At 42.7% G+C, this 14,342-nt stretch overlaps 1 pseudogene; it reads left to right on the top strand.

The window, feature by feature from the left end:
- Nucleotides 1-2,105: 2,105 nt before the first annotated feature.
- On the top strand, nt 2,106-4,919 carry LOC471602 (catenin alpha-1-like; annotated as a pseudogene).
- The last annotated feature ends 9,423 nt before the right edge of the window (nt 4,920-14,342 follow it).

Raw genomic sequence — 14,342 nt, 5'->3', positions numbered from 1 at the left:
CTCAACATGCCAGAGTCCTGAGACCTGACTTCATTTTCCCAAAACAATGCTCTCTGTTAGCATGAAGCAGTTAAGAGCAGTCATCATCCCTATCCTAATGGCAGTTAGATGTACCTCTTCAGAAGTGGGAAGTGATGACAGTGGCCACTCCAGATGACCCGCCACTGCCATCACACTGGCTGCAGTGGAGAGGCATGGCCAAGGCTGCATGCTCCACGGATCAGGCAGGAACCCCATGCTCCTGGGTTGGGCCACAGCCTCCCAAGTTGTGGCTGCAGATCTGAGCCTCCCTGTGCTCTTGGGGGGCCAGGAGCAGGCAGGAGCCCTGCCCTTCCAGTTGCAGCTGCAGCCTCCCAAACCACAGCTGCAGACCCCGGCCTCCCACTCCATGGAATAGGCACCCAGGGTGCAGTTGCAGCCACCCAAACCATGACTGCAGACTCAGGCATCCCTGCACTCTTGGAGGCCCAGGAAAGACCCCTGCTGCCCTTGCAGGCTCAGAAGTGCCTCCTCCTGCTGCCTGGCTTCTCCTTGCTGTCAATGCCCTCTCCAATCTTGAAGCCAAGTTGGGGCAGAGCCTGGGTACCATGAACAGAAGCAGGAGGTAGACAGATTCCTAGATGGAAGGGGGCAGTTCCTGAAGGCTGGGGGTGGGGCTGCCAGTCCCCTTGACCGGAATGGAAACTGGTGTCTTTTCTGGGCTTGCTATGGTCACCCATGGACCAATCAGCATGCACTTTCTCCTCTCTGAGGCCCATAAAAGCTCCAGGAACAGCCAGAGCTGAGCAAATGTTGGAATTACCAGCTGCAGAGAGGAGCTACCCTCTCTGCTGAGAGCTTCAGAGACCTGCAGAGACATTGGGACCAGAGGAGCAACTCACTCCGGGACCTCCTCTCTGCTAGGAGCTGGGCAGATGTCAGGACGATCAGCTGCAGATAGGAGCTACCCTTTCCAGGGCCTCCTCTCTGCAGAAAGCAGCAAACGTCAGCACAACCAGTAGCAGAGAGGAGCTACCCTCTCCAGGGCCTTCTATTTGCTGAGAGCTGAACACTGGACAGGGTGACCTGCCTACAGAGGAGAGCTACAGAACCCACTGCGGGTCTCCTCTGAGCTGTTCTAACACTCAACAAAGCTCCTCTTCGTCTTGTTTACCCTCCACTTGTCTGCATACCTCATTCTTCCTGGATGCAGGACAAGAACTCAGGCAAAGGTGCCACCAGCCACAGAGGTTTCTGGCCAGTAAATTGACACCCCAAAGATCCCATAGCACTTCTAGGGATAATATTCCAGAATTGTATTCTGATTAGACCACAATAAATATTAATGATTCTGAAGTTAATGAAAATGACTAAACTTCCATTTGGTGGAATTTTACTTATAATTACTTAATCTAGATTCCTTAGAAAGCAGAGCCTGAAAATGCTATGTTGCTACTACTGTGATAGGGAGTGTGATCCCATGAAGCAGAAGCGAGGGGAGTGAGGCAGGGAAGAAGAGAGAGAAACTCAAGCAGGCATAACTGAGCTGGTCACCACTAAATACTTCTGATTGCTCTATCTTACAAGACCAGGACTTTTAAAAGCTGCATCCCAAGTCTGGAATTTAAAAAAAAAAAAATCTATCAGTTTTCATCTCCCATTTGGGAGCATTTTGACCATGTGGTATTAATTCCTCTGTAATTATGAGTTGTGCAATTCTGGGGCCTGAGGGAGGGCCTCTGGATTCCTTGGAAGTTAACAGGGAATCCTAGGATGGGAAGATCGAGGTTCATGGCATGGGTATGGAGCTGGGCTCTGGAAGGAGGTGCCTGGCAGAAATAAATGGAGTGGGGTGCCAAGGTGGCAGCTGGAACAAGAGACAGGTGAGGTTGAGAGGACCTGAAATTGGTATGTGATATGTTAACTTGTACCCAATCAACTTCCAAATGGAATCTGATGAGGCTTACATATACAATAAGGATGATGGTGAAAAAGGAAATAATTCATAGCAATAGCAACAACAACAAAGTACCTCAGTTTCCTTATCTTTAAAAGGGAGAAGGACAAAGCAGCGGGCGTTGGCTTCGGGCCTCCGGAATCCAGTGCTCACCCTACTCACCACAGAAATGACTGCTGTCCACGCAGGCCACTTAAACTTGAAGTGGGACCCCAAAAGTCTAGAGATCAGGACTCTGGCAGCTGAGAGACTTGTTACACAGGTTACAACCCTGGTAAACACCAATAGTAAGGGGCCCTCTAATAAGAAGAGAGGTCATTCTAAGAAGGTCCATGTTTTGGCTGCATCTGTTGAACAAGCAGCTGAGAATTTCTTGGAGAAGGAGGATAAAATTGTGAAAGAGAGCCAGTTTTCTCTATGAATAGCTTTTGGCTGCTGTAGAATACGTTCGAAATCAAGGTGATTTGATGAAGACTGCTGCGGGAGAGTTCGCAGATGATCCCTGTTCTTCTGTGGAGCAAGGCAACATGGTTCAGGCAGCTTGAACTTTGCTCTCTGCTGTTACCTGCTTGCTGATTTTGGCTGACGTGGCAAATGTCTACACATTACTTATTCAGCTGAAAGTTGTGGAAGATGATATCTTGAAATTGAGGAGTGCTGGCAATGAACAAGACTTAGGAATATAGTATAAAGCCCTAAAACCCGAAGTGAATAAGCTGAACATTATGGCAGTCAAAAGACAACAGGAACTGAAAGATGTTGGCCATCGTGATCAGATGGCTGCAGCTAGAGGAACCCCACAGAAGAATGTTCTGATCTTCTATACTGCATCCCAGGCATGCCTACAGCACCCTGATGTTGCAGCCTATAAGGCCAACAGGGACCTGATATACAAGCAGCTGCAGCAGGCCATCACAGGCATTTCCAATGTAGCCCAGGCCACTGCCTCAGATGATGCCTCCCATCACCAGGGTGGAGGAGGAGTAGAACTAGCATATGTACTCAATAACTGATAAACAAATCATTGTGGACCCTTTGAGCTTCAGCAAGGAGTGCTTTAGGACTTCCCTGGAGGAGCACCTGGAAGGCATCATTAGCGGAGCTGCCTTGATGGGCGACTCGTCCTGCATGCATGATGACCATCGTGAGCGAATTGCAGCAGAGTGTAACACTGTCCTCCAGGTCCTGCAGGACCTGCTTTTGGAGTACATGGGCAATGCTGGATGTAAAGAAAGAAGTGATTCCCTCAATTCTGCTATAGATAAAATGACCAAGAAGACCAGGGACTTGCGTAGACAGCTCCACAAAGCTGTCATGGACCACGTTTCAGATTCTTTCCTGGAAACCAATGTTCCACTTTTGGTATTGACTTAAGCTGCAAAGAATGGAAATGAGAAACAAGGAGTATGCCAAAGTTTTCTGTGAACATGGCAACAAATTGGTTGAGGTTGCCAACTTGGCCTGTTCCATCTCAAATAATGAAGAAGGTGTAAAACTTGTTCAAATGTCTGCAAGCCAGTTAGAATCCCTCTGTCCTCAGGTTGTCAATGCTGCATTGGCTTTAGCAAAACCACAGAGTAGACTGGCCCAAGAGAACATGGATCTTTTTAAAAGAACAATGGGAAAAACAAGTCCGTGTTCTCACAGATGCTGTTGATGACATTACTTCCATTGATGACTTCTTGGCTGTCTCAGAGAATCACATTTTGGAAAATGGAACAAATGCATCATTGCTCTCCAAGAGAAAGATGTGGATGGCCTGGACTGCACAGCTGGTGCAATTCAAGGTTGGGCAGCCTGGGCTATCCACATAGTCACCTCAGAGATGGACAACTATGAGCCATGAGTCTACACAGAGAAGGTTCTGGAAGCCACTAAGCTGCTTTCCAACACAGTCATGCCACGTTTTACTGAGCAAGCAGAAGCAGCTGTGGAAGCCCTCAGCTCAGACCCTGCCCAGCCCATGGATGAGAATGAGTTTATCAATGCCTCCCGCCTAGTATATGGTGGCATCCGGGATATCAGGAAAGCAGTGCTGATGATAAGGACCCCTGAGGACTTGGGTGACTCTTACTTTGAGATGGAAGATTTCAATGTCAGAAGTAGGATGAGCATCCAGACAAAAGACAATCAGCTGATAGCTGGCCAGAGTGTCCAGGCGATCATGGCTCAGCTTCCCTAGGAGCAAAAAGCGAAGATTGCAGAACAGGTGGCCAGCTTCCAGGAAGAAAAGAGCAAGCTGGACGCTGAAGTGTCCAAATGGGACAACAGTGCCAATGACATCATTGTGCTGGCCAAGCAGATGTGCATGATTATGATGGAGGTGACTGACTTTACCTGAGGTAAAGGACCACTCAAAAATACATTAGATGTAATCAGTCCTGCAAAGAAAATTGCGGAGGCAGGATCCAGGATGGACAAGCTTAGCTGCACCATCACAGACCACTGCCCCGACTCGGCCTGCAAGCAAGGCCAGCCTGCTCGACTCAGCCTGCCCTGACTTGGCCTGCTGGCCTACCTGCACTGCATCGCCCTCTACTGCCACCTGCTCAACATCTGCAGCAAGGTCAAGGCCGAGATGCAGAATCTCGGCAGGGAGTTCATTGTCCCCGGAATGGACAGCGCCATGTCCCTGATCTGGGCAACCAAGGACTTATGAATGCTGTGGTGCAGACAATGAAGGCATCCTACGTCACCTCTACCAAATACCAAAGGTCACAGGGTATGGCTTCCCTCAACCTTCCTGCTGTGTCATGGAAGATAGAGGCACCAGAGAAAAAGCCCTTGTTGAAGAGAGAGAAACAGGATGAGTCACAGAGCGAGATTAAATGGTCATCTCAGAAGAAGCACTTGAACCCGGTGCAGGCCCTCAGCGAGTTCAAAGCCATGGACAGCATCTAAGTCTGCCCAGGCCAGCTGCCCCCACCCCTCGGGGCTCCTGAAGATCAGTCACTGTTCATCACTCAAATGAATTTGCTAAATACAACACTGATGTAGATTCCACGGGGAAACGGGCCGACTGTGAACCAGTACAGGTGGTGAATTTTCCAAGGACATACTTGTGTTTAAGTTGATTAAAAATGCTTTTAGAATGCAGGAGCCTACTTCTAGCTGTATTTTTTTTTTTCTTTTTTTTTTTTTTTTTTTTTGAGACGGAGTCTCGCTCTGTCGCCCAGGCTGGAGTGCAGTGGCGCGATCTCGGCTCACTGCAAGCTCCGCCTCCCGGGTTCACGCCATTCTCCTGCCTCAGCCTCCCGAGTAGCTGGGACTACAGGCGCCCGCTACCACGCCCGGCTAATTTTTTTTTTTGTATTTTTAGTAGAGACGGGGTTTCACCGTGTTAGCCAGGATGGTCTCGATCTCCTGACCTCGTGATCCACCCGCCTCGGCCTCCCAAAGTGCTGGGATTACAGGCGTGAGCCACCGCGCCCGGCCTAGCTGTATTTTTATATGCTTAAATAAAAGTAAAATTCCATAACCAAAGAGAATCCCACATTAAGTTGTTAGTAATGCTCTGACCAAGCTGTTCTGTTAGTAGTGGTGGCGTTAGGATTTGAGAGAAGGGAATTTGGCTCAACCTCAGTTAAGAGGGTGTAGTCCAGATGGCTTGACAGCTTTTAAATGACCAAAGATGACCTGTGGTAAGCAACCTGGGCATCTTAGGAAGCAGTCTCTGGAGAAGGAATGTTCCCAGAAAGGTCTTTGAAGGGACAGACTCAGTAAAACATAATGTATCATGAAAAGAACTGATTACTCTCTTGATGACATGAAATGAGAATTTTAATGCATGGTTATAATTACTAATGCATGCTGCTGCAGGACATTAATAAAGTTGCTTTTTTGCAGGCACAAAAAAAAAGAGGATAATAATAGGACTTAACCATAGGGTTGTTGCAGTAATAGAATGAACTTAAACATTTAATACTTGTAAATAATTTAAAATATATGCAACATATAAAAGGCACTGTATATGTTTGTTTTAAAAAAAATACTGCTAGTCCCATGAGCTTAGATGGTTTTGCAACTGAGCACTAAATTTATCTCTAAGCTTTCCAGCAGTTAAGGAAAAAATAAAAATATGACGGCCTTCATAATTTACATTAACTGATTGAAATGAGCCTGCTAATTCTGAAACAGAGCCAATAATTTACCTGGCACAAACGCCTAAAGGGAATTTATCCCAGGAGACATTAAAAACAGAATAAAACACATTTTCAAAATGGCTTAAGTAAGATTTGTAGAGGAGTTCTTCGTCTGGCGAATTCTCTCATGGACACTTCATCAGAGAAAGCTATTTCTTCTGGAAGCTAAGATAAAGATGTTCATGTTTGTAGCTTTCTGATGTGTAACCCTGAATCAGTGGTTTTCAACAGGAGCAGTTTTGCTCCCTGTGAGAACATTTGTCAACGTGTGGTGACTTTATGGTTGTCACAGCTGGGGGTGGGGGAGCATGCTATCACCATTTAGTAGACAGAGGCCAGGGATACTGCTAATACTGCACAGGACATACCTATACTATAAAAATTTATTCGTGTTTATCTGAAATTCAAATTTAACCAGGAATTCTGTATTTTAATTTGCTAACTCTAGCAACTGTAGCTGCCAAACTTCCTATAATGCACAGGACAGCCATTCACAACAGAGAATTGTCTAGCCTTCAATGTTAATAGCACAGAAGTTGAGAAATCCTGCCCAAAATGAAGACTAGATATTTGAATACTTTTCTAGAGGAATAGAGAAAAAGTATGGACATTAAAATATCTTTCTTCCCTTCAGACTTTTCTTCAGAATTAGTTAGTTGATGATTAATTTCAGGTCAAAACCTCCAGCCTTGTCTAATTAAGTCATATCCATGATGCTGACTCCAGCAAACAGGTGACAAAGTGGATGTTCTACAGGAAGCTTCTTGAAAATCCCCTAATATCTCTTGTCTGCACTAATAATTTGACACCACCTACTGCCTTAGGGCTGGGTTACCTGGAGAGATTACTGAGTACACAATCTGCTAATCCAGAAATATTTGTTGTGACTGATATTGAACAAGGTGATTTTGATGATAAAAAGGGGCAGGAAATAAGACTACAGTACTTGGTGGGCTTATATTTGAGTTGCAGAGGTAATAACTAGGGGAAGATACTTTAGGAAGATACTCCAGATCTCGTCTCTGTGTCAGATTAAGTGAAGGCTGGTGGTTTAACTAACAAGCTCGGGCAGAGTTTAGGGTGAAGTTCATTTTCCAGAAGAGGGGCCCATCTCTTGGCTGGGCTGTGAGGCTGAGCAATTGTTGCGCTCCAGAGAGGCCTGGTCTCTCCAAGGAGGAAGCATGGGGTGCCATGTAGCTCCAGAACAGGGGAATGGAAAAGCCTTTGTGGGAAGCATCACTGCTTGGGACTGATTTGTAATCCCCCTTCCTCCTAAACTCCCTTTACTTCTCTGGCCACCTATCACCAAGGCTCACATTATACTATTTCTTTGGCTTCATTAGACACTTCTTCATGTAGTATGAGCCAAATTATTGCCCTATGATATATCTAACAAAGAAAATATTCTCTAAGTAGAACTGGAAAATGTCACAATTTAAATTCCTTCATGAAAATATCAATGAGTTAACCTTCACTGGCCTCTCATGCCTGAAATGAGATAAGTAGGGGTTATTGGTGTCTTCAATTGTTGCCCAGAGGATGTGCTTTGCATGTAGAGGTTGCATTGCTAACCAAGAAATGGCACAGAAAAATGGGAAAATCAACTGCCAGCTGCTCCCCTTAGCTAAACTGCCTGTTTAAGAAGGTAGAAGACACGCTCTACCCAGGGCTGGCTGACCTGGGGTTGTATAAACGCCTCTCTTATTCTTAATTCACATCAATTTTTTGTGACCTTCTCTTTGCCATTTCTTAGCTGTGAGATGATGGCTCGTGTATTTCTAACTTCATGCCATGGAAAAGAAAATGAAAGGCAGGACCATGCCATTTATTGAGGTAATGTGTTAGCAGATATTCACACTGGTGGCCCTGACTCACCCAGAAAGGATTCAATTACTCCTATGTCCTCTGTTCAGAGAGGAGTGAATTTTTTCATTCACTTTTGAAAGCTTGCCATCAAAAAAAATAGCTGAAAATAGCAACACCTTTTTTGTGATTGAAGGGTTAGTTTCAATTTTCTGAAAAATTAACCTCCATGGTACACTTCCTCCTCTCTGAAGGCTGAGAAACAAGGCACCACTGTACTTGGATAATGTGCTCAATCCTCAGGCACACAGACGATTTCCCATTGGTTTCATTTTGAGATGGAGGGTTCTTGGTGACATACAGTCATTTTTAAAAAAAGCTTTTAAATGGAATCACGTTAGATTTACAGAAACTTTGCAAAAATAGTACAGAGAGTTTTTATATACCTGTCAACTAGCTTCCCCTATTGTTAACATCTTATATAACCAAGGTACCTTTGTCACAACTGAGAAACCGACATTAGTACATTACTATTAACTCCAGACTTTATTTGGATGCCACCGGCTTTTCCATTAATATCCTCTTTCCGTTGTAGATTTCAATCCAGGACATCATGTTGCATTTAGTTGTCAGGTCTTCCCAGTTCTCTGGTCTGTGAAAGTTTCTCATTCTTTCCTCGTTTTCAATGACTTTGTCAGTTTTAAGGAGTAGTGCCCAGGTACTTAGAATGCTCCCATGTCTGGATGTGTGTGTGTGTTTTCACATAATTAACTGGGGTTACTGGATTTTATGAAGAATAGCACAGAGGTAAAGTGTCCTTCTTGCCAAGCACATCATATTAAGGGGTACATGATACCCACATACGATGATGTTAAGCATCATCACTTGGTCAAGGTGGCATCTGCCAGGTTTCTCCACTGTAAATGTACTATTTTCCCCCTTTCTCTTCTCTGATCTTCTGCAACCAAATCACTAAATCTAGCTCACCCCCGGAAGGGGTTAAGCTCTACTTCCTTGAGTAGGGAGCATCTACATACATTATTTTTAATTCTTGTCGAAGAAAAAATCCATACAGTCATTTTAATGAAATATTTTAAACAAATACACATAACAAACTCCCAAATTTAACAAATATTAACATTTTGCCAAGTATGCTTCAGATTTTTTTTTCACATTAAAAAAAAATCATTCCTGATATGGTTGAAGTCTTTTGCTGTTTTCAATTACCTCACTCCTTCCCTATTGGTAAAAATAATCCTGTTTTTACATATATGTATATATCCATAAAAAGACTTCCATATTTATATGTTTTATTTTACAACTTAATTTTTTTCATTCAACTTTATGTTTCTGAAATCTATCCAGGTTGAAGTGTGTATACGGAAAGAAAGGCATTTTAATCTCACCAGTAAATTGTCTCTAAATCACTTTACATATTAGATTATTTGTGGAACTATTTCCTGTAGGGTGTCAATCATCCCATGGTGTGTGAATTGTTGAAAGGTTTAGTCTTGAGAAGTGAATGATACCTCGTAACTTTGTTCTTAATAGCTGGACTCGGGGGGTTGTAGAAAGGTGAGAAGGAGGACAAAAACTGTTCTATTAGGTAATTCCTACATTCTCTTTCTATTGGCTGTCCCTCTTGTTATCCTTTCTAACCTTGCTACCCCTTCTCCAAAATCTCTGTTTTCTGTCTTTCATTCTCTAGTGTAGGTGAATCATCAGAACAAGTACCTGGTAATCAGTGAGGAACAGCAGGAGATTCCCACTCAGCCCTCACAAGACAATGCAAGGCACCACAGGACAGAAGATAACGGAGTTTCAGTAGCTGAGCTCCAAACTTTAATGTCTTAAAGCTCAAACTCAGTCTGTCCCTAATGAATACATCATCTTTCCCCATGAGTTGCTGTGCCATCAATGTTCCCAACTTCAATATCCACCCCATTGCCTGGGAACTGTCCTTCACTCCTACCTTTCTCTCTACTCCCAGTAAATTATGCCCTAAGTACTACTATTCCTATCTCCTAAATATCTTCATCCTTTTATTTCTGTGTCATTCCATGCCATCACCCTCACCTTGGTTACATTAACTCACTCCCAAATTATCGTAGCATATGCTCACCTGGGCTCCCTGTGTACAAACTGTCAGAATCAAAATGGAGTCACTTGTGTTAAAAAGCAAAAACAAACACCAAACCAACACATGACAAATAGAGCTGGGGAATGTCATAAAGCTGTCTCATGCTTTTGTGCCTGATAACAAAACTATCACAGAAGATTCTGCAAAAGCTACCTTGCAAAAAGGCCACAACATCCTTACAAAAATACTTCTATAAGGCCATCTTCCCTGCAAATGCATGTCCAAACTTAGACTGACATCACCCTTGTTATTGATCTTTGTAATAGCCAAGGATAATTGTCTCAAAACAAGTATGCAATTCTCCTCATTTTTCCTTTAAAAACCTTTGTCTCCCTTTACCTTCCTGAATGCACATATAGTTTACCATGGTACATTTATTCCCATGGCAATGCCCATTCCTGAATAAATATTATTTTCTTTTAGAGAGCCTCTCTCTGATATATAGGTTGCCAGCTGCTCTAGTCTTGCCCCCTCCAATCTATCTTTCACTCTGCAGGCTAGAGAAACCAAATCATAATACTCCCCACTGGCCTTGAGACAGAATCTGAACTTCTAACAAGATTTACAGTGCCTTCAAATCTCTCTTTTGCTTCTGTCTCTGGTCTCATTTCCTATCCTATTTGCCTCAAACTTCATTTATCCATCAGCTTTTTTTACTTTCCCAAATATATCATGCTCGCCTCACCTCTAAGGCCTTCACAGGTGCTCTTCCCTCTGCTTAGAATACACCTTCATCCAACTTGAATCAGCTTTAATACTCCTTTCTGCAAGCACTCTGACAAAAGCCCTTTCCTTGACCAAACTTTAAACAGCTCCTCAGAGTCTTCTTTTTGACCAGGCCTCATCCTTGGGCCCTGTCCTTGGCCTGCTGAAGCCTGTTTCATCAAGCATCCTCCTAGTCAGTTTAGATTCCCCCACCCTTGATATCTCACCAACCTTGACATCTGGTCAAGTTCTTCATCTTCTCCACTAACCTTGAGGTCTAAGTCTTTGGTCCACCTTTATCACAAGTTCTGGGATGCCAGTTTAGCAAGAATCCCCCAACACTTGATGTCCCTCTTAGTAACTTTCCATCCACAGACTGCTTACTCTGCTTGCTGGCTATAAATCCCCAGCTGTCTGCTGCATTGAGAACTGAGCTCAGTTCTATACTAAAGTCTCTTTCCCTTCCTGCAGTAGTTCTTCCTGCACACAATCTGCCTTTATTGCCTTTAACTAGTGTCTAGCTTGTTTCTCCGATAACTCCTTGATCCCTAGACTAGGCTGACACCCATCATATGCCTCCTCCACTTTCCTTGTGACTGCCATAACACTTTATTGTAACTTCTATAACTGGGGGCTTTTAAAAAACTGAATTGTATGTCCTGAAAGCAAGTCTTAGGTCTTATTTACCATCGTATTCCCAGCATAGCACAGAGCTTGGCACACATAGGATACAGGCAGTATTTGTGGAATAATGGAATGAATTTCCAGTGTTCTTCACTTGCCTGTATGGAATGTTTCAGCACAACAGGCAGTTTTAACCATTGGGGGGTAGTATGTTGGGCCTATGGCATGGATGAAAAGAGTCCATCTATTTCTTAACTGTTGCACAACTCTTAAAAAGTCCTTCCTGCCTCTGGCCTGCCATGGAGCAGAAACACCAAACTGATTTTCTCCAGCAATGGCCCCAGGTAGACCTGGCAGCTGCCTACCTCATTTGCTTACTCTTGCTGGCTCTCTCATCACCAGTGCCTACAATTCATTGTTGTACTCTCTATATTTGTTTACCTGTCTCTCTGCATTTTCAGGCTGCCACAAAAAATAGACTAGACCTAAACTGATCAAATTTTGTGCTCAGGCACAAAAAGTTCTTCATTTAATGTAACCATTTCTCATTTTGCATCTGTTTCTCTGCTTAATTATTCATTAATTCGTGGAAGTAATTGACTGGTTTTGATACATTTCACACACTAATAAAGAGTTTCACATACATCTTAGGTTTGATTGGGGGCTTTCTGTTATCTTGAAACAGAAGTAGCCAATAATTTCAAATGAAGGTATTTTCATTTTCTAATGTATTTTAATAAAGTTTGGAATGTGAGTAGAGGCAAACAAGACAGTAATTACATGAAGTGAAAATTATCTTTTAGGCAAATATAATAGGTTAATATTGGTATCAAGAGACCAAAGGGACCATCCGTAAGTCCTTCACAGACCACCAGGGTTGCACTCAGTGAAACCCCTCTTCTTAATGATGCTCTGTCATGGTTTTGAAGGTTTATGGAAAAGAGAATTCTGTAACCTTTCTGGCAAACCCTCCTAGGTGTTAGAAATGCTGACTCAGGAAAACCTGCGTCTGTTAATTTTTCACTTGAATTCTTCCTGCTGCAGGTAAAACCTAATTCTGTTTGCCTTTTTGCAGTGTGGGAGAAAAAAAGATGTTAAGATTGGATGCCTATAATCTCATCTAATGAGTAATAGATATAAGATTTGAACCAAGACCTGATTCTAAAGCATGCCTTATTTTTTTTTTCTTAACCAATGAACTTCCTTGCCTAGTTAGTGGGATTGTTCAGTACTACTTAGGGATTTATTTCCCTAAGTAGCTTGGATTAAAGGTAATGCCCACTATTGGCCATAAATCCTTGTGACTCTAGCTCTATTTCCAGGAGTCCAGGGCAGTAAGGCAGCCCACAGGCTGCCTTTGGAAATACTGGAAATGGAAGCAGAAGACTGTAATGCGTCATAGCCCAGTGTGCTTCCTGAGCTAGCTAGAAAGCTCTGTCCCTGGGCACCCCAGGCCTTTGGTACAGTTTTACACTTTTTTTTTTTTTTTTTTTTTTTGAGATGGATTCTCACACTATTGCTCAGGCTGGAGTGCATTAGTGCAATCTTGGCTCACTGCAACCTCCGCTTCCCAGGTTCAAACAATTCTCCTACCACAACCTCCTGGGTAGCTGGGCTAATTTTTATATTTTTAGTAAGACGAGGTTTCATCATGTTGGCCGGGCTGATCTCAAACTCCTGACTTCAAGTGATCTGCCAGCCTTGGCCTCCCAAAGTGCTGGGATTACAGGCGTGAGCCACTGCACTGGCCTACGCTTCTTATTACCATACACCACTCTGGCATTTGAAAAGTGGTAAAAGTTAATCTGAGCTCAAGAATAGTGACTATCTTAGATCCTTTGTAAAATGAGGACAATAATAGTCCGCACTTCATCATTCTAGTGAGGATCAATGCTGTATTACATATAAAGTGGTTGGAACAGAGCCCAGTAGATAGTCAGCTCTCAATAAAGCTTGCGTATGAATACTATTTTTAAATTGTTGCTTCTATTATTGTTATTGTTTGAGAGCAAAATATTTAAACACAGCTGCAGTTAATTAAGAACCTCCGTAGTGAGGTTCCTGACTGGCCAATGACTCAGCTACTAAGAGAAAGAGGAAACGCCAATAGTTGCTGCTAAAACATGCACACCCTTACACAGGTGCCTGGACACCCTGAGAATTTTATGCATTTACTTTAGCTTTTCCCAGAATTACATCCACTGTTTTAGAAAATTTTAACTTACTAATAAAATATTATTATACATGATTCTTGTCCCCAAAGTCTTCCTTTGAAGTACTCCTATTTATACCATATAGCTCTTAAGTTTCTCTGTTTGATGATAGCTTATTGATTATTCACATCCAGAGATCGTTTTTTATTGTGTTATATCTACTCTTGAGATTTTTAACAATTCTTGTTTCTTTCTTCATGTTGTATAGTTTTGTTTCACATAAAGATCTATTATCTTGCATTAATGTTTCTTAAATACTGTATTTTACACTTCTTAAAACTTAAAAACTTTTTTAAAAAATTATACTTTAAGTTCTGGGATACATGTGCAGAACGTGCAGGTTTGTTACATAGGTATACACGTGCCATGGTGGTTTGCTGCACCTATCAAAAAAACTTTTAAGTATATAAATGCACAAGCTGCATAAAATTATTTACTTACTATAAAAACCTCCAGAAATGTAAAAGGTCCTTATAAGCACTTGTCCATACTTTATTAGCTTCAAAATATTGAACACCTGTTTAAAGTTATAATTGTAGAAACTGTCTTATTTTAAGGTATATAACAAATAAAGCTCAGAAACACAATGGCGTTGTTATAACGTGTCACCTGATATTGTCAACAGTGGATTAATTAATAGGCATGGTTTCTACAGGATAATTAGATAGATTTTATATTCATTTTGATCAGATGTTTATCTCTACACAAAGGTGGAGGGGAGTGCAAATATGTCATGGGAGTATGCTACCATGCTGTACCTCCACTCCAGCCAGCCCCTA

The sequence above is a fragment of the Pan troglodytes genome, chromosome 4, assembly GCF_028858775.2.
Source record: "Pan troglodytes isolate AG18354 chromosome 4, NHGRI_mPanTro3-v2.0_pri, whole genome shotgun sequence".
NCBI classification, from domain to species: Eukaryota; Metazoa; Chordata; class Mammalia; order Primates; family Hominidae; genus Pan; species Pan troglodytes.
The sequence above is the reverse complement of the archived record's forward strand: the minus strand, read 5'-3'. Positions and strand labels throughout refer to the sequence as shown.